The sequence below is a fragment of the Ochotona curzoniae genome, unplaced genomic scaffold (assembly GCF_017591425.1).
Source record: "Ochotona curzoniae isolate NIBS_2020 unplaced genomic scaffold, NIBS_Ocur_1.0 contig_883, whole genome shotgun sequence".
NCBI classification, from domain to species: Eukaryota; Metazoa; Chordata; class Mammalia; order Lagomorpha; family Ochotonidae; genus Ochotona; species Ochotona curzoniae.
Window position 1 is genome coordinate 10,283,126 of NW_024466599.1, and position 21,779 is coordinate 10,304,904.

At 47.5% G+C, this 21,779-nt stretch overlaps 1 protein-coding gene across 1 annotated transcript in view; it reads right to left on the reverse strand.

Annotated features, from left to right (window-relative positions):
* The window catches only part of CYRIA (CYFIP related Rac1 interactor A), a 101,171-nt gene extending 81,496 nt beyond the window's left edge, over positions 1–19,675 (reverse strand). The window contains exon 1 of the mRNA XM_040992851.1: positions 19,616–19,675. The gene's annotated coding sequence lies outside the window, so the exon portion shown is untranslated. The remainder of the gene's footprint in view (positions 1–19,615) is intronic.
* Positions 19,676–21,779: the final 2,104 nt, after the last annotated feature.

Sequence of the window (21,779 nt, forward strand, 5' to 3'; positions counted from 1 at the left end):
TCTTTACGCACCTCCCCTTGGGTTGCTTCCTCTGTGCCACCTGTTACTTCCCTTGCTCCTAGCTGTATGTCTTCTCATGCCACTCATCACTGGCTCATGGTACACACAGCTATACCCACCCCCTTAGTTTGGTTTGTTTCTGGAACCCAGTAGGTGCTTAATAAACATCTGTGAATCAGGGAATGAATTATTGAATAAATGCATGAAGCACACCCAGTCCTCACAGCCCTGTTGCCATGGCACACGCTCCATCATGGGAAAGATTGGCACTCACCCTTGGGTAGAAGTTGACAACAGGCCTCACGCAGTGGGCTGGCCAGGCTGCAGGAGCCCTGAGTCTATGTACTCCCCATATGGCCAGTGGAGGTTCTGGACAGGGGTCGCCCACATCAGAATCGAGATCTCCTTCAGCCATATATAAAGGTTTTCATAAATACAAATCTTCACTCAGATGGGGAGATAAAGTGTGCCCAGAAAGCTTGATCAGGTCATCACGCAACTGACCACTTTCCTATGCCATGTGGTGATGGGAGTAGAGAGGGTGCTAATTTTGTCCCTAGACTTACCTGCACTACAATCTGAGCCAAGTACTCATGATCCTGAGTCCTGATTCCCCTGCCATAAACAGTAAGATGTCATTCCTAGGTCTGTTGTGAAGCAGGCAGATACTATTACAGGTGGAGAATAAGCCTGGAATCCCCCGTCTGTCCCTGAATGACGTGCATCTGAGAGCTAAACACAGCGTGTTCCCCACTAGCACTGAGCATTCCACATGTCAAAGGGAAACCTCAACCACAGCAGGTGGTGCATGACGTTAAACCCCCGCCTGGCACACCTGCATCTCAGGTTGGAGCACCAGCTATTTCAGTTTTGGATTCAACTTCTTGTTGATGCACCCCAGGAGGCAGCACGTGATGTTTCAAGTACAAGGACTCCTACCATGCAAGTGGGAAAGAGATGAAGTTCTGGGCTCCTAGCTTTGGCCTGGCCCAGGCTTAGCTGTTAGGGATATTTCAAAAGTGAACCAGTGGATTTGAACTGTAATATTGCAACAAGGTGGAGGAATCCACCATTGGTGGAGGACACGGGGAAGGGTTGGGGCAATCCCAGAGCCTATGAAACTGTGTCACAAAATGAAATGTAATAATAAATAAATAAGTAAATAACAAAAAATTCTGAAAATGAGATATTTTCCAAGCAGAAGAAAATCTTGATGAATGTCAATTTCCAGAAAGACTTGGATTTTCTCTTTTTGTAGCTGAAGAAATTTTTTGCTGAATATTAAATGTATAGAAATCAGAATTATTTTCCTGTACCAGAATAAAGCTTTAGTTACCACTAACATTTCAAACAAAACTATTCTTCGTCAAAACTGAGGAAAAGTTCAACTAAATACTGAACAGAGTTGTTTTTATATTTGAAAAATTAAGTTAAGATTAAAGGTATGGAAAGAAAAAAAATAGTGAGCCAGTGACTGGAAGATGTATCTTTCAATCTCTCTTTCTTCTTCCATGCCTTTCAAGCAGATGAAAACACATATTTGTTTGTTTTCCACAGAAGAATTACGTGTTGGTATTTCTAAGTTTATAATGCTGCTCACATGGCCTCTCAGAGCCTTATCTGATCTCATGGAAGCAGATAACGATGCTGTGTGTGGTTCCCAGGATATGAGGTGTGGAGAAACGGCCTCCTGCTGTGTGGGTCACCCGCCAGCACCAGGCCCACCTCTGTGTTGGAAGCCTTCCTTGGAATCCTGTGAGCTGCCTAGCCGAGTGGAACACAGAAGTGCATCCTGAGATGATGTCACACACAGAGACCACCACCCCACCCCCGCCCAGGCATCCTACAGACTGGCTCTGCTGTCCCACCAGATATCCCATAGATGGAGTACAGAGATGGACAATGGTCCCTTGGATGCTCCTTAGGCTTCTCATAAGCATTGATTTGATGTTGGAAACTCCAGCCTAAATGCCCACCTAAGCAGATGCAGGCCGATGGCAAAAGCTGACCTGAGAGGTACTGCCTCACAGGAAGCCCACCTGGTGCTCCTGGCCATCCAGGCTCCCAACACTTGAGGTGTGTTACTTCACTTCACCAACGGTTTACAGCACCCATAAAAGGAAACACTTCCCCATCTGGAAAAGTAAATAGCAAAGCACAGAGGGATTGTGCATTGTGGCCACGGCCTCCCAGCAGTGGACAGAGGAGGGGGCTCAGGTGGTCTTACGTGTCTGAGAAAGGCTCCCTCCACGCGTGGAGTATCTGCCACACCCACTGTACGGCCGGGGGCTTTGGCTTGGTATGCTGGCAAGTTGGTTGTCTTTTCTCTAAATGAGGCTGTCATTACTCCAAGGAAGACAGGGCAGGGAAAACAATAGTAATGGGAGATATGTAACAAAGTATTTTTGGACAGACCCAAAGAATGATGCAATGGTCCAAAGTGGGATGCCAAGAACATTGCTCATCACCTATGTTGGCAACCTTGAATTCGTTTTGTCATTGAAGTTCTCTCATGAGATGACAGGAGTCTAAGCATAAGCTGGAAGATGGTTTCAAAGATGTGAAATTAAGAAACAGATGGATAAATCTGTTTATCTTTCTCAAGTGCAGTTGAAATGAATGCATTGCCAAATTTTCTATTCTTAAACAGACTGCAGAGACTTTAATTACACAGTGGTCTCTGAGGATACACTGGGCATGGGTGCCAGGGCTTCTGAAGATACCCACATTTCTGGAAGCTCTAGTGCCTTACGTAAAATGACATAGTGTTTGCCTGTAATCCACAACGCCTTCCTGTACCCTTCAAATCACCTCTAGTCTACTCATAATATCCAGGATAACGTAAATGCTCTGCAAACAGTTATTATTCTGTATTGTTTACCAAACAATGACAAAACCAAAAAGTCATCTATACATGTTCACATGTTCACTCTGTGCAACCACATTAGAACCAACTGCATATTGCATGCCAGCAACAATGGAATTGAAACAAACACATTCCATCCTGTGGACAGGGAGGGCTGACCACATTTGATGGCGTGGATCCAAGAGTGTTGACTTGGCTGTGGCCTGTTTTCTCTATAACAACCAGTATGTGCTGACTATCCACCACTGACCAAGCAGCGTGCTAGCTTGTACGTTTACAAACATGCGGATAAATGACACAAAATTTCTTCCATTGCATGGAGTTACAACATTGACCCCAAACCATCGACACTAGATGCAAGTTTAGGCCGTAAAGTACCATCAAATATTATTCTACCAACAACAGAATGTCCATTGCATGTTCCATAGACTTGAGTATATTGTCTCGACTGCATTATTTTCCAAATAATTAGAGAGCCTTGCTGGTTTCTAGTATGTGTGACTAGCCTGTATCATCCACTCTTCAATGCAACTGACACAGGAGAATGTAACTATTATAAGACCTGACATTTGTCCAGTGCAGCGAAAAGAATGTAAGTAGAATAAAGAATATTGCACCAAGCACAAGCTTCAAGAAGACCTCAAGCTTCTGCCACTTGGTTCACTCTCTTCTATCACAAATGTAAGACCTTCCAAAAAGCAGTGGCCTCCACAGCTAGACCCCGGGAAGAGAACAGAGCAGGCCCAGAGAAATCCATATACAGTCGTTGACACGTAACATACATGGGACACATGTGGTTATCTACCACTGAGATGTGGTGGTGATTCCTCACTGCAGCCCAGCTGGGGCGAATACACCCCATAGTTCAAATTAAAGCTCTTTCTATTCACAGGCATTATGTGAGTTCAGCTAAGATTGAATTAAACCCATTTATATCCAGGACCCCAGAGTGGTGAAACAATGACCAGAAATAGCAAAAAGATGAAACAAATGGAACAAAATGGTACACATTATATCATACTTGCTGTTGAAAAATAAGACTTACAGAAAAAAAAAAAAAGAAGCCCTGTCTGAAAACTGCAAATGGATGAAAATCCTGACAAATCTTAAGGGTTTTGCTGCTCTCTCTGGGCCAGTCTCTGTGCGCAGGGATGACACAGCCAGAGAACGGGAGGCCAGACGGGAGCAGTACAGGGCCAGGGCAGAGCTCCATTCACATCAAACCTAAGGGGCAGCCGGCCTCAGCTGCTGCACCCCAAGGCTGGGACACCACAGGACCACACGGGAACACTGCCTGCTGCTCTCTGCTTGTGGGGCAGCTTCCTGGGTCACACAGGGGATTCTGGAGAACTCCATGGTGAAGGTGCCAGGAGCTTCCCCACCCCATGCCTGGGAGGGGTACCAGTAATGATGGCCTTTAAAAGCTATACTATTTCACAAGGAACTTCCGACATTACATACAAGTCCCTGATCTTACGGCCTGGTCAAGGAGCTGGTGGCAGCGGTGGAGGGCTGAGGCTCACAGGATCGGGCTCAAGTGATTCATTCAGTTTTCTTGCTCTTACTGCTTCCAGTTCAAACCACAGCATGCCTTTGCTTCGCTGCATCCTCTTCTCTCCCTCTGACATTCTGTTTTTATACAATCTCCTTTCAAGGGAGAGGAGTGAGTCACCTTGATCATTAATTTAAACACACTCCAGGCTAGCTTTTCGTGGTCTACCCCAGCCTGCTGACAGAGTGTGGAGGGTGTCTGAGAGCTGTTGTACTTCTCAGTAAAAAGCTCAATAATTTTCAACAGCTACTTCGCAGGGGAGCAGTTGGAGGGCACTGGGGGAGCTGGCACCCTGCATGTGGCTTTCCACCACAAGGCACCCCGTTGGTTTGCCACCCTGACCCAACCCCAGCTTAGGCTGGCTGCTGACACCTCCCTCCTCCTAAACACTCCTGGATGCTATTTACATTCCACAGCACGACTCCACGGGTCTTGAGCGACGGTTCTGCTCTTTTCTTTCCACTAACTGTTGTAGCAACTAAATACAATAATCATCCCACTGCAGTTAGGTAAAGAAACGTATGAATATGATTTCAGAGCATTACATTGAGTTTCTGAATCTAAACACTAACATAAAACCAGGCCAGGAAAACTCATTCTGAAAAAAGGCCTGGTCTATACAGGTAGCTGGGAAAAGACCAGGAGGAGCAAAGCTGATAGGAGCTGAATTACGACAGACAGCCAACTTCATCTCAAATGGCTCATCAGAGGTGGGTTATTCACACCCTGCAATTTGTACAGGGATTTCGACTTGTTTTCAAAGCTTACAATTCAAAATAACCCTGGCAGGGCAGGAGGCAGGAAAGCTGATCAGCTCCATATAGGATGAAGAATCAAAGACTCAGGGAGGGTGTTGTCTTGCTTAAAGTAGGTACAGGATTGGATTTCTTCCTGTTAATATTGTATATCATGAAGTTACACAAATATCTGCTGTGGGGCTGGTGTTGTAGTTCAGAGAAATAAACCACCACCTATGAGCCAGTAACAGTCCTAGCGCTGGCTGCTCCACTTCTGACCTGGCTCCCTGTTAATACGTCAGAGAAGGCATCAGAAGACAGATGGCCCAAGTACTTGGGTGCCTGTGCCCATGTGGGAGACCTTCATGAAGTTCAAGGCTCTGGACTTCAGCCTGACCCAGCTCAGCTGTTGTGGACATTTGGGGAGTAATTTCCTCTTTTCTTAAAATGTGGCTGCTAAATACATCAATTTAAAAAAAAAAAAAATCTGCTCTTTAGAAAAATGGCAACCTGTATTTGAATGAAGGAAACCTGAATGCTGTGACCCAGGCTTTTTCTTGCTACTGGAGGGCAGAGTTCCTTGACCTGAGCACCCAATACAGTGCTGAGCAGACAGCAGCCAGGAAGAGTAAAGATGCATCGTTGTCATTTCCCTTTGCAGGAATTTTAGCCACACTCAGCCTCCTGATCTGATAGGAAGGACTCCACTCCTCCCCAGACCTCACAGATGAGCACCCCATGGCTCTGTCATGAGGGTGTACACACCTTCGCACACAGCCACCCTGTCTCCCCTTAAGATGTCCAGATCCAGGGGTCATTATCACTACCAGATCCACTTTACCTCCAGACTCTGACCTACTAAGTAACTTGCTCCCACTCCTCTAAGTTGGTGCAAGTTGCAAGTAGCTTCCTTTGGCCCTAGGGGTGCAGGAGGTGGATTGGCAGGGTCTCGCAGGTGAGAGCCCTGACCTTAGTGATGAAGGCCAAGTGCTCCCCTTAGCTCTCCTCTTTGCCTTCCACCGCCCATCTGCCTGTCTTAAGTTTTGCTTCCTCCCTAGAACAAACTGGGGCCTCCTGGGGGGTCAGGGCTGTGCTCTGTGGAGGAAGTACTCCACCAGGGAGAAAGGCACTTTCTTCTTTATGAAAAGGTCTCCAGAGACAAAGCCCTCCACGTCTTGTGGGCTCCAGGGATTCCCTGTGAGTCAACAAAACGGTGAGTGGAAAGTCCTGGCAGAAGTCCCACCACACTCTGAGGGTTTCTCAAGAGCTTGCCTGTTCTGCCTGTGGTCACTTTTTATAAACAGCCAGCCCAGCATGGCTGCGGCTGGGCTACTCACCCAGTGGGATGCTGGACAGGTTGCCTTCCTCGAGACTCAAGTTATACTGTCCTCTGCATCACTTTCGCTTCCACCTTCTTAGGCACCTGATTCTTGACTTAGAAATTCCACATGCCTGGGGGTTGTACAAAAAGGAACTGGCTAACAGGGGGTTAGAGCAAGAAGCCCTTCAAAACTCTTGTTTCTCAAATTATTTTTAACTAAGACTCTTGTTTTAAAAGCAAGCAGACAACAAAGGAGCAGAGGCATTAGGAAACACCGTGCTCTCCTTCTGTTCCCAGCCCTGCGTGTGTGTTGACAATGTGGCACTTCTGGACAGGCCCAGGCCTGAGCCCTTGGTGCACAAGCTCTTATGGGGACAGTGAATTGGAAGCAATAGCCTGTTAGAGAGAACACTAGAGGAACTGAAATCATGGTCAGTTCACATCAGTTGCCTGACTTCATCACCTACCATTGGCCAGCTGGCCACTAGGTTCTAGCTCCTGGGCTGTTTCCTTGCTCTCCCTTCCAAGGTCAGGCACACCTTGAACTGGCTGGCACTTACTGGGCTTTTGTCTACAACATGGTTCCTTTGACCAATTCTCTGGAATCCTCAGCTCTTTACCAAACCCTGTCTTCTGGTACAGCCTTCCTTTGATACCCTACTGAAAATAGCAGCTCTTTACCCCACATAGACCCATCCCTCAATCCATCCATACCACTGTGTCTCATTTCCTTCACAGATTTGATCACAGCTTAACATTAGATACATTTTATTCGTTCATCAGTTTATGATCCATATTTCCCTCATGGAATATAAACTCCAAGGGAATACTATTTGATTCACTGTTGAATCTTCAGGAATGGACTCACAGAAGTGACTGACTCATCTGGAGGCTCAACAAGCATCCACTTATTAGTGGATGGATGGATTTGTGAATGGATAGATGGATGGATGGATGCGTGTATGCATGGATGGGTGGGCGGATAGATGAACGTATGGGTGGGTGGGTGAATGGATGGATGTATGGGTGGGTGATTGGATATTTATATATGTATGGGTTGGTGCATGGATGAACGGGTGTATTTGATACACAGTTAGGGAAGGATTCCAAAAGAATGAAGCAACAGACACAAGTCTCAATGAGTCTGCACAAGTAAAGAACATTTTAGAAGGAGGGTACCACTTAAGATGATCTTCAGCAAATTACATAACTATTATTGCTTTTTTTCCCCTGCAGTATTAAGCTGATGCAAGATATTTCCAGGGACTATAATGAGCTGTGAAACTAAAAAGAGGGTTTAGAACAGCCAAAATGAGCCATCGATGCTGCAGGTTGACACACAAGGAGAAAGTCAAGAGGAAGTGTGCTTTTTCTACAGCTACTGCAGTAAGCAAAGACAGCATCCAGACCCTGGGAAGCCCAGAAAATTCAGGTGTGATTCACAGGGCAGCCGAACCTGATCCCATGCTTCATTTCAAAGTCGATACAAACCCAGATTCACAAAGAAAAACTGTCATGGGTACAGAGCTGTTAACTCTGAGCCTTAGCTTTGTTCTCTACATAACGAAGACCATGAGATTTTATTCTATTCATTGCACACATGAAACCTGCTAGAACAGGGTCTGGCATTTTGGAAGCATCTGTGAAAATTTGCTAGTTAGCAATAAGACACTATTTGCACAAAGTTTACATTTAGGTAAGGAGAGGCACTGGATTCCATTCTCGGAAAAAACAAGGAAATTAGGCCAGTATGATATTTTTCTCAAGCTTATGAGACTGCAGTTATGGCCGGAAAAGGGATTTTATTTTCCTAAAAGAACAAAATGTGGCCTGGAAGCAGTGAGTGCTGTGTGGTGTGGGAACACACTAGACTTTTGGAGACAGAAGGCTTCAGCTGAGTTCTGGTGTGCCATTTGTGGTTCTATGTCTTAAGGCAAATTTTTAAAACTGTCTTAGATTCTATGTCTTTATCCTAAAGGAAAAAAATAACAAAACAAAAAATACCTATCCTGCAAGGTTGTCTGGGAATGAAGAGCATGTATAAAAAACTAACACACTGGAGTTAATAGGTACTAAGCACATGCTGAAAAAGTGTTAAGTCATTGCTGTTAAACTAGTTAATTTAGCTGAAAATGTGGCAATGCTTTGAAAAATCAGGGGCCACATCAGGACTGAACAATCTTTAAGTCACAGGTTAGGAAGAAAAAATAACCATGTACATATGCCACAAAGCAGAAAGCTCCCCAAAGCTATTTTAGTTTATATGAGCTACTCAAACTATTTCCTGAACCTGAGGTTTGACAGATAAATTTACACAACCCACTACCTTAGTAACAAGTGACTGAATGCACAGTGTGACAGTGCAAAGGAGGCATGGGACCTTGCGCCAGGTGGTGGAGAGGGAGATGCGTGTAGAGCTTCATCCACATTCACTAGAGCTCACACACTTGACCCCACGCACACAGAAGGAGGTACCTCGGAGCCATGGGGAACAGGGCTTTCGGCTGGAGCAGCTGCAGGCCAGATGCCCTGCCCATCTCAGTAGAACCTCCAGGCCACGGTTTGCAGGGCCAGACTTGCCTTGACAGCCCAGCCACTGCCTTATATGTCACTTGGACAATATACACATGACAAATGGAAAGACAGAGGCTCAGAGAGGACAGGGGTTTGCTGAGGGTCAGGCCATGAGGCCAGCTGAGCATCTGAGTGGAGCTAGGCTCCCTGCCCCAAACAGGGCTCACGTCCTGATGCTCAGCAACTTGAGAAGCAGAGCGGAGCAGCAGTTTTTAACCCCCCACTTCTGGCCCCCTCGCCCCCACATCAGCACTGGCTGAGTTTCACCTGAAAGAACTTGAATGTGGTGTAAACATGGGGAAGTCAGAACATGTTGGGATTCTGTAGGGGCGAGGGCAGCTGTGAGCCAGTTTCTCCTTCTGTGTTTCTCCTTCTTCCTTCTTTTCTTTCTCATAACCTTTCCCTGATCCCACAATTGACTGATACACAAACATTTCCAGTATTTTTGTCCTTTATTTTGAAAAACGTGTATTGGGTTTTTCATTCATTTATCTTTGCAGTAGAATACTCAAATGACTTGAGGGTTTTTCTGAGTAGCTCTACAAGATTGTAAGAGTTCTGTGTTTCTGAAGCAGAACAGATGTAATTTGGTTGTTTCCTGCCAGTGAACTTCAGAATGGCCTTTCTCAGTGCTCACTGGACCCTGAAAGACAAAAGGTCTTCAACCGGCAAGGCCACTTGAGCAGTCAGCTCCATTCATGAGATATACAAAGGCCAAGAGTGAGCCTGCAGCACAGCCCTGTTTCTACAGTCCCTAAAAGGGACCTTTCCTTGTCAGCACCGCTCTGGATCTGAACAAAGACACCCTCCGTACATACATGCATGCACATGGACACATGCGTATGCTCAGATACACACACAGACATACACACACCTGTCCACATTCACACACTCCCCACAATACATACCAAGCACATGTATACAGCATAAGCTGACCCAACTGTACAGCACAACCATGTACTTTCACACATCTTATGAGTGCCAGACAACTTATGCCAATCACGTAAGTTCAGAACTAATTTGATTTTTGTATGAGAGACAAAGAGAACGGTCCCATCTAGTAGTTCACACTCTAAGTGCCTACAATGACTGGAGCTGTGCCAGGCTGAATCCAGGAGCAGGGAGCTTGAGTGAGGTATCCCAGGTGGCAAGGGCCTAACTACTCAAGTTACTATATGCTGCCCCCAAAGGGTTGCCTTAGCAGGAAGCTGAAGCCAGGAGTTGGAGGTGGGATAGGAACCAAGGAACTCAAAAGTGAGACTTAGGTGTTTTTACTACTGCATGAAAACACACCACCCAAAGTCAGTCCTTCCCCGAGGAATCTTCTCCTCCAGGCCCAAAGGGGGGCACCATGTTATACCTGCCAGGTGGCTCAAGAGTCTGTGCAGACCAGTAGCCCAACTTCAGTGTCCTATCTCTGGCCTGAATCCCAGAGTCAGCGGCCAAGTCCTGGTCCCTGTTGATAGCCATTTGCTGAATTCCTTTGGTGGAGCAGAGCAGTGCCACACAGAGGCGGTGCCAGTGACTCTGTCAACCTTAAGAGGTGTGAGGGGAATGCCCAGCTGACAACTGGACAAAAGTCAGAAGTAGCATATATTACACATTGACTAAAAAGACAAAGGCAGAGTGAGAGAGCTAGGGGGAAGGAGAGAGAAGGAGTGATTCCCATCCCCTTTACCTATACATCTTCTGTGACAGTACTTCAAACATACATGGAAAAGTTTAAAAAAAAAATTAAAAGATAAGCTTAGGGTCTAGTGCACTGGCCGAGTGGCTAAATTCCTTGCAGTGTACATGCTGGGATTCCAACATGGGAGCTGGTTCTAATTCTGGCAGCCCTGCTTCCCATTCAGTTCGCTGCTTGTGGCCTGGGAGGACAGTTGAGGATGGCCCAAAGCCAGATCCAGCCGTTGTGGTCACTTGGGGAATGAATCAGTGGATGGAGGATCTTCTTCTCTATCTCTCCTCTCTATATGTGTCTTTCCAATAAAAATAAACAAATCCTTAAAAAAGAAGCTTATTGTTGTGTAAAACTATTTTGAAATTCATGCATAGCTTGTTTCATAACACGCACATTTCATGAATGTTTTGAATACTCTCCTTCTTTAGTACCTGCTCCACCTGATGCCATGACAAGGGGTTCCTACATTTCCTTAAACGTACCTTGACCTGGGTCCATGCTCTCCAACAGGGTACTTGCACCCTCCTCTCTGATGCTCCATCCACAATGTTTAGTTAGTGGGCCACTGCTGGAAAGGCCACTACTGTTAGAGCTGGATAACTCGTCACATGTGGCCCAAGAGCTACCTGCCTTCACTGGCATCAGTAGTGGGAGAGACAGTGGGAACAGCATGGCCAAGCCATATACCCACAAGCCAGCGAGAGGCAAAGAGAGATCAGCGTTGCAGAAAAAAGAAAGAAAGGTTCTGGAGGAAGCAAATGGAAGCTGTACCCCATCCCTCTAGGAATCTGGTTGGGAAAAGACAGAGCTACAAGAATGCATCCATTCCTCACCTTTTCCTGGGAGCCCTGGACTCTGAGAGAGAGAAAGGCATTTACTCTGAAACTCCTTCCGAAGAGTCACAGAAGGAAGTGACAAGCCTAAGCTCACTCATCAGGCCAAGAGCCAAGGCCTTTCTCACGCGCTGCTGGGGGCTTTTCACTTCCATGCTCACTTGGAGGCTTGGTTCCTCCTCCTAAAGCTGAAATGGTGAGTCAGGTTGAAAAGTCCCCTCTTGATGATAACTCCCACTCAATAAAAAATTCCCAGCTGAATTTTACTTCCAAAGAAGTTGGTTTTTTTTTTTTATTTATGTTGTGTTTTAGTGACTTAGTTCTAACAACATTTTGGAACCCCTGTCTTCAACAGCATTTTGTTTTGTTTTATTTTGTTTTTGACTCCAACATGAATATTTAACTCATTTCCTAGGACTTAAGTTGACAAATAAAAACCTGCTGTTTAAGGCATTGGATCAGCAAGAGCTGGACCGTGTCTTCACATATCCAATACTCAAAGGGGACCACTGGTCCTGGTCTTCCCTCAGAGGCACAGTGACTCCTTTCAACTTTATTCGAAGCCCTTTGATTAAATGTGCTTTGAAATTCAGAAGCATTATATATTTTCGGAGATACAGAGTGCATAAATCACCTTCCACATACACCCATCCCCCGCGCCCCACAAGGATCTAGAGCATATTTGTATATTTGTCCTACTGAGTGGGACAAATATACACTATAAACAGGCTCATGGATGATTGGGCCAGCCTTCGCTTCCAGAAGAATCATGACAAAAGCTTGCTATTTTCTGAGCTTTTTCTGAGCTTTTTTTTGGGGGGGGATTGGACTTAAAGGTCAGAAAATGTCTATGAGTCAGAAAATAGCTTACGACACCATTCAATATTTCAGAAGTATTCAAAGACCCAGATTTGAAATCTCAACACTCCAGGAAAAGAAAAAAAAAAAAACAGCACATGTTTGGAAGACGAGAAAAACTTATGGTGAAAAAAAATAACCACATGATCTGGGTAACACATGATGTTGAAGGAAAAATTATTTCTTTTACGAACCAGTAAGTAACACAATGATGTTCATTTTGAGCATTAAATGAAGGTTCAAAAGCTAGAAATAGAAGTCCAGGGAAGTGGACTTTTTGGGGCTTTAGCAGGGGCAGTTCAGGAATGTGTCATCAGAGAAAGAAGTCTCAGGTCATTTCCCACCCAGAGCCACAATTAAAGAGGAACCTAACACGCACAGCAAGACATCTTCCAACAAATTTTATTTAAAGATCAGACAGAATGGGAGGCTGATCTATATTTAATTCATTTATCCCTCACAAATATCTCTGAGACACAAATATTACTAAGGCACCTCGCAAATCTGGGAACTTAACAAGCAGAAAGAATCTGTCCATGGGAAGAGCCAAGATTCCAATTCAGGTTCTGTTTGGTTTGAAACCTGTCTTCAAGAACTTTCAGCCATGCATGCCACTTCTCTGGATTCCAGAGAGTGAGAGGGACTGACTCCTGGTCCCAGCCTTGGAAAAGCCACCACTCTTGGCCTCTGTATCTCTTCTCTCCTCCTCTTCTTCTATCTCCTCCCTCCCTTCCTTCTTTCCTTCCACCCATTCTCCCTTGCTACCACCCTCCCATCTGTCTGTCCGTCCATCCATCCATTCATCCATCCATCCAACCACACATGTTTCTGAGCTCCTGCAACTTCCATAGAAAAGAGGAGCTGCACAGGCAGTGTACATCCTCAATGTGAGTCTTCCACTGTTAGCTGCGTAAATCATTCTGTTTAGTTCCCATGACTGCAAAGTGTCCCAGGGAAAGGGTCTGAGAATAAGTGTGCCATGGCAGGCTCCATTATCACTGTTAGGGGCCTCCTCCTATAGCAGGTGCTGAGCGAACCTCAACCGAAGGGCATCAATCACATAAGGGAAGTACTAAAACACTCCTGATTTCTTGTATTCATTTTTTCAATGTTAAGGATGGGGAGACCTCCAGTTAGCAGGAACTGATGGTCTCCTGGGGATAAGTATTTTACTCAAGACATGTGCATATTAAATCTACACTCATCATCTGTGCAGGGCTCTTTATGTTGCAGGTGGTGGAGAGTAAGCTTTAAAAGCACAGACATGGGGCCCGGCGCGGTGGCGCAAGTGGTTAAAGGTCCTCGCCTTGCACGCCCGGGATCCCATATGGGCGCCGGTTCTAATCCCGGCAGCCCCGCTTCCCTTCCAGCTCCCTGCTTGTGGCCTGGGAAAGCAGTTGAGGACAGCCCAAAGCTTTGGGAACCTGCACCCGCGTGGGAGACCCGGAAGAGGCTCCTGGCTTCGGATTGGCATAGTATCGACCCGTTGCGCTCACTTGGGGAGTGAATCATCGGATGGAAGATCTTCCTCTCTGTCTCTCCTCTCTGTATATCCGCCTTTCCAATAACAAAATAATAAAAATAAATCTTTAAAAAAAAAAAAAAAGCACAGACATGGTTGTGGACGCCAACTCTGCCATCTTCTTAATAAATAACGCTTTCTAAGTTACTCAACACTTCTGGCCCTCCCCTTCCCATCAACAGAATGGAGATCTTCTGTTTCAGAAATCTGCCTCTTCAGATGACTATTAAAAATAGCTATTAAGTGTTTACTATTATGCTCACTCAATGTTCTGGCTTCATTTTATCAAGGGGAACACAAGAACTGGAGAGGTGGGAGTATAACAGGCTAGGACTCAGAATTCCCAGGAGTAGATAATGTGGCTATGTGAGCATGAGCCTCTGCAGATGCTCTGTTTGTCCTCCTTGCACTGCAATGCACACCATCTCTATTCCAGGCCACCTGGATGCACCTTCCTCATAGCAAAGAAGACCCTGTATTTTAATTAATTTTAAAACCTGGAGTCACCAAACTGTGTGTTTCTAAAGGACTTGAACTCAGAACAGCACAGCACAGCAAACAGGGGTACCTGTGAAGTCAGTCCCTTTCACGCTCACATCAGTGGGGGCCTGAGACAGGAGGTCATCTCGTGCCTGCAACAGGGGATCAGTCGGTTCCTGTACTATGCTCCATGTCGCTTCCTGCCTCTCCCTATTGCCATCAGCTCCAACTTTCTTCCATCTACCAGGATGCGCAGTTAGAAAGCAGTGCCCTCACTGAGAAGAGGACAACCCCGCCCCTCTTTGATAGGATTCCAGAGAACCTACAAGGCTCTGCCCATTCTCAGCTCAACCACAGCCCTGCTCAGGCTGCCAGGTTTGGCTTCTTCATTAGTCACTCAGAGTAATGAGCATAAGGGTTTATGAGAGTCATCAGGCTAGAAGTGGAAAAGCCTTTCAAGTCATCAAATCCAACACGGAGACCTGCTCCCACCCCTTCTGGGCATCTGAGCAGCACAGCTGAGAGCTGGATCTGGGTGGTCAACCTTCTAGGACATGAGTTTCTCTGCTCCACATTCCTTCCCTGTACAACACATCAGACGTGCTTCATGTGCTCAACCAAAAACATAGGGAGGGAAATGTGTTATGCTGTCCTAAAAGTCGAAACCGGCATTTCCTTCTCGCCTGCCCTGGTCACACACTCTGCACCCTGCATGATGCTGGACAAGTTCCGTGGGACGTATGATTCATGCTCTGCTTCCCCTGAGGATGGAGAGTTATCTGAGGACAGGGCCAATGCCACATTGATCACTATGTCTTCACACACTAGGATATGAGACAAGAACTCAGCTAATACATGATTGTTAGATGAACAGGTGATCCCATTTTTATGCTTGATCCATAATAAAACTGCAGTTAAATTCTTTGAGGTATTCCATTTCCCCAGCTTCATTTTTAAAAGTCTAAATATCTATGCCATACAGAATTTTTATTAGAAAGTGGAGTCATTAAATAAGCAGACACCAGTCTCAGACCTGGAGATCACAGCAAATAGAAACACATCTGTTTGTAGTGCTAGGCTACACCTGGCAAACATGCAGTGGGCAACACAGCGCTCGTTGTCAACGCTTGGATTGGCTGGGGCTACGTGGTTATCAAGCCAGGGAAATTAGAGTCGTAAATTGCTTGAGAAAGGCTAAGGAGCAATTCAATAATTGCTTCTCAATATTCCCATCTTCTTAGTCATGAGTGATATTGACAGATCAAACTCATCTTGTCTTTCTGTTTGAAAGGCAGTCCACCCGCATCTTCTGACATCACGGCTTCTATGTGAACATGTCATGAAGCACTTGTCATGCTTTCCAATCGTACATTCAGTTATAAAATCTCAGCCTATCCAGTTTAATTCAATGGCCAACCAGCCCCCCATTCTTGTGAAAGGTAATATTCCTAACACCATCAATTTTTTTTTCTCTTAAATCAGACATGTCAAACTCTGGTTCTACCCAACACTTAGCAGAAATGAAACCGAAGCCAACTGCAGTGAGCCTCGCTAATGTGGTGTCAAAAGCAAAACCTCAATAGAGTGTCTAAATTTTATGACAAGTCTGAGTTACAACATTGACCAGTTCAACTCCCATTAAAATCTGCTCTTAGTCTTCAAACATCATGATTTTAGGTCACTGGCATGCCAGCCAAGGCAATGACAAAACTGTGTTCTGTGGCACCAAAAGCAAGTAGAACCTGGTTTGAAATTTTGGCCCTACCACTCATTAGCTGTTGGAAACTGGGCAAATGACTTAGCCATCCCAGTTTTCATAACTAGAAAATGGGGACAACATTATTCATGTTGCAGACTTGTAAGTCAAGATTTGAGGACGAATATATACATATATCTAGCAATGTGGAAACAAAAGGGTCAACATGATCAGAACTCGAAGAATGGGGTGTTCATTTTCAGAAGTGTTCTCAGATTCAAATATGTTTCTGAATCTCAGCGTGTCTCTTGTAGTTTCAAATCTGGATCCCTTTGAGAGCACAGCAATGTTGGAGAATTGTGCATGGCTGTGGTGCAATAGATGATAGCTTACCTGTCTGATGAAAAATAACTTTGGGATTAATCAGCAACACTTGGAGCTAGTGGAGGTGCAATCTTTCACTTCCCTGATAATAAATGGATCTCCAAAGCCAAAACATGCCCAGACAGTCCTATACACAGTGCCAAGAAGACCCAGAGGCCTTGAAACTGAGAACCCATTTCTAATGAATATAACTAAGTACCAGCAAGTCTACCGTGAAGTGGGCACCATGCCAGACCTACATATATATGATCACGTAATTCCTAGAAAGCAATAGAATTACTACAATTTTATAGACAAAGATTGGCAATAGCAGAATCTGAATATGCAGCAGACTCCATAACCCACCTTCTTCCCATCACCACGTGGCCTTGTCAGGTCTCTCCTGCAGCCTCAGAAATGAACTTTCACCAAGATGGTGTGTGAACTAAAGGTCACCATGATGGCAACACAACTTCAGAGAATGCCTCCGACCTGGAGACTCTAAGGTGTAATTTCTCCTAAACCAAGCTCTGGAGAATGGTCCAGAGGTCTGTTTATCAGGAGGACAAGTGGACAAGGACATTAGGTTGAATGCTGAAGAACCCATACTGTGCTTGTCCATTGCAGGCTACTCCTCTGTATCCCAAAAGAACAATCAAATGAGAGCAACATTCCAGATGCTGTCAAGTTCATTTTAAAGATTGAGAAGCTGAGGCTCATATCGGCAAACTGACTTGCTTAGGTTCACATTGACATTGAGGCTGCTCATTCCCTTGCTTTCATGTTACTGTTATCCATGTATAGGTATACATATGTGTGTGTTTTCCAGGCCATTGTTACCAAACCAAAGCATAACACTCTAAAGAGAGAGAGGGTGGAGGTGGAAGAGAAGAGTGAAATAATGGGAAAATTCATCAGGAAGACAGGGGCAGTTGACAGTGGGTGACCCCTGGCCCCGGAGAGTTCTGAACTCCTTGTCCAGGCTGGGGAGGGACAGTGCTGCTGGACTCTTGGTGTTGCTGCTCATCCGGTGACAGCCAGGCCCTGGGAGTATAAGCAAACTGAATTCTTCTTGGTGTTGCATAAAAACAGGAAGTCACAAGTGGCTTTGCTCTGCTTTCAGCTTGGGTCCCCAACAGCTGGGGTCAAAGGTGTGCTAAAGACCTGACAGGCAACTCCCTGACAGCTCCAGCAGCATGGAAAAGGGTTGGAAGGGGCCCTTCAGCCTTTCTGAGCCCCCTGAAGGGTGAGTTTAGGGGGCTGGGCTAAGGAAAGCCCTGTGGTTTCTCTAGGAGCAGAAGCCGAAAGCCCCGGCAAAACAGCAAACCAAGCAGGTTAGCATGTGTAGCCAGCTCCGCCACTTTTCCATTTGTTGGACAAAAGCTGAGGGCTGACTACGGGTGCTACAACCAATGTGGCCTGCATGAGCCAGCTCACTTGCTCCACTGAGTTTCCTCATCTGCATTGTGGGGACAGTCCCTGCCCACAGCACCTCTGTGAAGACAGAAGGAAATCACCCCACCAAGTTCCTCTATCAGCCACACTTGGGATCCCTGCACCGAAGAGGTGTGCTACCCACTGCTACCCGCTACATGCCCTGGCACAGGATGCTCGGTTCCCTTCACACAGCTGTAAGCAGCCACAGGGAGTGTGGGTCGCCTGGCCCCATGGGGTGGCTACCCTACTCTCCCTTCACAGGAGCCAGGGGCCAGCAGGAGGTGAAGCCCTGCCAGCCCCCGCCTGGGCCCAGAGCCCATGTTTATGACTGTTTATTTCAGAGCAAGAAGAGAGGAGAAATTAGAGCCATAAAAGACAGGACAACAGACCAATAAAAACCAGCTCCCAGAAGAGTCAGAAGGAGGAAGGGAGGCAAAAACTGTCACCATAGCAACACAAGACAGTCAGAAACACGCAGGAAAAACAGCTCCTGCCTGCTGCAAAGCCAGCCCTCAAATCCCATTCGCAGTTCCAGGAGAGCCAGCAACCAACCACTGGCCCTGAAAACCCCCGCCCTCAAACCCAGAGCTGGCCAGCAGCCACCCTCTTCATGCTGCCCAACACAAGCCCCTGCCCTGGCTGCTCTCAGCCCAGATTTCTGCTCACTGCAAGCAGTGCGGATGACACAGACCCCCATCCAGGGGCTAGTGCTGGTGGCAGAGGGGAAAGTTTCCAGCAGTGAAAGCAGGGAGAGTCCCTGGCTGTGGGGGATACAAAGGTCCTTAACTCCAGCACCAAGACCCTATCGCTGGGCTCCATTAAAGCAAGGGCATGCGAGGCAAGACCAGGCCTAGCACCCAGAAAGGTAGCCCATCAGCACCAGCCCCTGTGCCCAAACACAGTTGCTAGGGCTATCTTAGGGATCCAGGAGCTGGGAGGGTGGGGTGGGGGCTTGGAGGCCTTCACTGACAAAAGCTTCTGCCTCTTGTCTCTGGGGACACTGGCCAGAAAGTCGGGGCCGCCTGGAGGACTCGGGGACCAGCTGTTCCATTTTGATGGAGGTTTCAGCTCCGGGTCCTTCAATGGGCAGGCTGGACAGGTGTTTTCACAGCGAGGCTTGGGGCCGGGCTTTGGAAAAGTGAGTCAAACAAATTGTTTTCAAAGCTCAGGAAGGGGAGAGTCCCCTTTGCCAGGCTCTGGTTTGGGGTTATGGTAAGCCGAGGGAGAGGATGCAAGGAAGCCGGGTCCTGGCACAGCATCTGGCCCGCTGGCTGAGGGCGCCCGCGGCAGGTGGCAGCCAAGAACCCAGGTGGTGCTCGCGCCGGGGAGGGGCTGTAAGGAGTGGTGGGAAGCTGGGCCTCTAGCAGTGGCAATAGGAGAGCAGCTACCTGGGCTAGCGGGGAGGGAGGAAGGCAGAGTTTGAGGGGCGACGGGGCGATCTGCAAAGGAAGGTAGTCTCCAATGAGAGGAGCAGTGGGGCGCACCATCAGACCTCCTCGGGCCGCCGATCTCGGGAGAAGGGCTGGGCACCGGTGTCGCGCACTCCCTCCCTCCCCGCAGGCTGCAAGGGCGGCGGAGCCAGGGTGGATCGGTCAAGATTGGTCACTGCCCGCCCCGCTCTGCTGCGGCCCCGCGCCTCGGAGACCCTCGGTCCGCAGACCCCCTCCACCCCACCGGGCTCCGCGCCGGGCTCACCGCGAGTCGCCGCCGCCCTGCTCGGCCGCCCGTTCCGCCGCCGCCTTGGAAGCCTCTCCGGCGGCCGCCGCAGCCTGCGAGAAGGCGCTGGAGCCGAGCCCCGCCCCGGCCCGCCCCTCGCCCGCCCCGCCGCGGCAGGCCCGCCCCTGCCCCCGCCCCCGGGGACCCCACCTCCGCTGTCACCAGCCGCTGCCAGCAGCTGCCCCTGCTCCCCGAGCTGGCAGTGACCATCCCAGTGCACGGCCCCCCTGCCCTGGCGCTCAGTCTGGACCAGCCCCTCTGCTTATTCACACTGAATTCCGTAATACCCACTACGCTCCTCCGAAAGGGGTGGGGGCACAATCTCCTAGAAGCCCTTACTCCCTCAGCTTGGTGCCCCCTGTCATGCCAGATCGCCACTGCCCCAAAGAGACTGCTAGTCTTGCTCCCAGCCTCTCTCAGCTCAGCCCTAGCAACAGACTCCCAGGCTAGGAAGGTCGCACACATCTGATGGGACCACCAAAGGAGCCTTCCTTCAAATTCCCCTACAAAGTAAGTCTGCAAAAACACTTAAAAAAAAAAAATCTATGGTGCAAGCAGAGGATGGCGAATTACGGGGTCGTGGTCACAAGTATTGTTTGAAAACATCTGCCATGGAAGCTTTTTATATCAGAGAGAGGGAGATTCCGGAAGCCAGAGACCAAGAGGTGCCAAACAGGCTGTGAGTCAGAGCTGGGGAGCTGGGGAGCTGGGGGTGGGGCAGGGGGAGGGCTCTAGCAGCCCCTGCTGGAGTTGCTTCCTTTCCCAACCCACTAGCCAGGGTAACCTGAGTTAGCAAACCCCTAGCAGGTGCCATGCAGTGTGCCCATGCCATGTCAATGGAGCAGGTGTGTGGGGTGGGAACATGCGAAAGCCAGGAATCAGGAAGGAAAAGCTGGTCTAGGCCCCTGTCCTTTCTGGAATCCAGGTCCCCGTCCTGGACTCAAGCTGAGTTCTGACAATGTCGGGGTGCTAGAGGTCTGCTTGAACTCTGCAGCTGGGCTTGGCAGGCGTTCACAGTGAGGGGCAGAAGGGCACTGCCGGGGTGCAGGGAGCTAGTCCCCATCAGGGAGGCATCCTCGGGATCTGAATGAGGCTTTCTTCTCCTTGGTGTCTGTCAAGGTTCCCTGGTACCCTGGCCCAGCCTTTGTTGTCAATTCCTAAAAGAGAGATTTATTTGATCTCTTTAGTGGCCCTTTCAAAAAAAAAAAAAAAGTTCCTTCTTTTCCTGAGCTGAACCAGGCCACCCTCTCCTCCAACCCAGACACACACACATACACACACTTGCTGATGACTGACATGTGCCGTCCGCCTTGAACTCGGGCTGCCTTTGCGGAGGGCAAGGCCGAGCCAGCCAGCGACGCCACTCATCCCATAAAACACATCATTTCAGACCAAGGGAAGATGGTTTCCTTTGCAGTGCTGTCTGTAATGACACATCGTGGCTTGCTGTGTGGGGGCTATTTGATGTCGGAGATTTCACTGTGCACACTCAGAGATGGTTTCTGTTGCAGTAATTGAGGCCTACCTGCATGGTGCTGCCTAACCCATCGCCAAATAACAGGGTTTCCTAATTATCGGTGTGGGATTTAATAATTAAGTGTTTCCTCAGACACAACCATCAGATGAAATGGTCTTTCAACTTGCTCAGTGATACTAATAACAAGTTTAAAAGTTAGTGAAGAGCACAGTGAAATTAAACTGTTGTTGAAGGGGGCAGGTAAGTGGAGACGGAATTTCATATGCACTTCCGTCTCAATATCAGTTTGGTAAAAGGAACTTTACTATCTTAATTAAACTAAATGTAAGTTGAAGTGTTCTAATTCCACATGTTTACTTTTTTTTCTTTTAAGGGAGATTGTGTGTCAACCTAGTGAGAGACACTACTAAGTGACAAAATAAGGACAGGTGTCGCCAGCCTTCAGGACTTCTAGAATACACAGCAAGGCAGCATAAGAAGCAGCCCAAAGTACAGGGTGTGACCCCAGAGAAAGACACCCCTCATCATGACTTGGGGTGGAGACTGGGAGCCGTTTTTCTCTCTCTCTCTCTTTTTTTTTTTTTTTTTGTTTTTTCCTAATTTTGAAACTTTATTTTTAATATTGGTTACAGAGTTGAGAGGGATGGATGTCCAGGCAGGACTCTC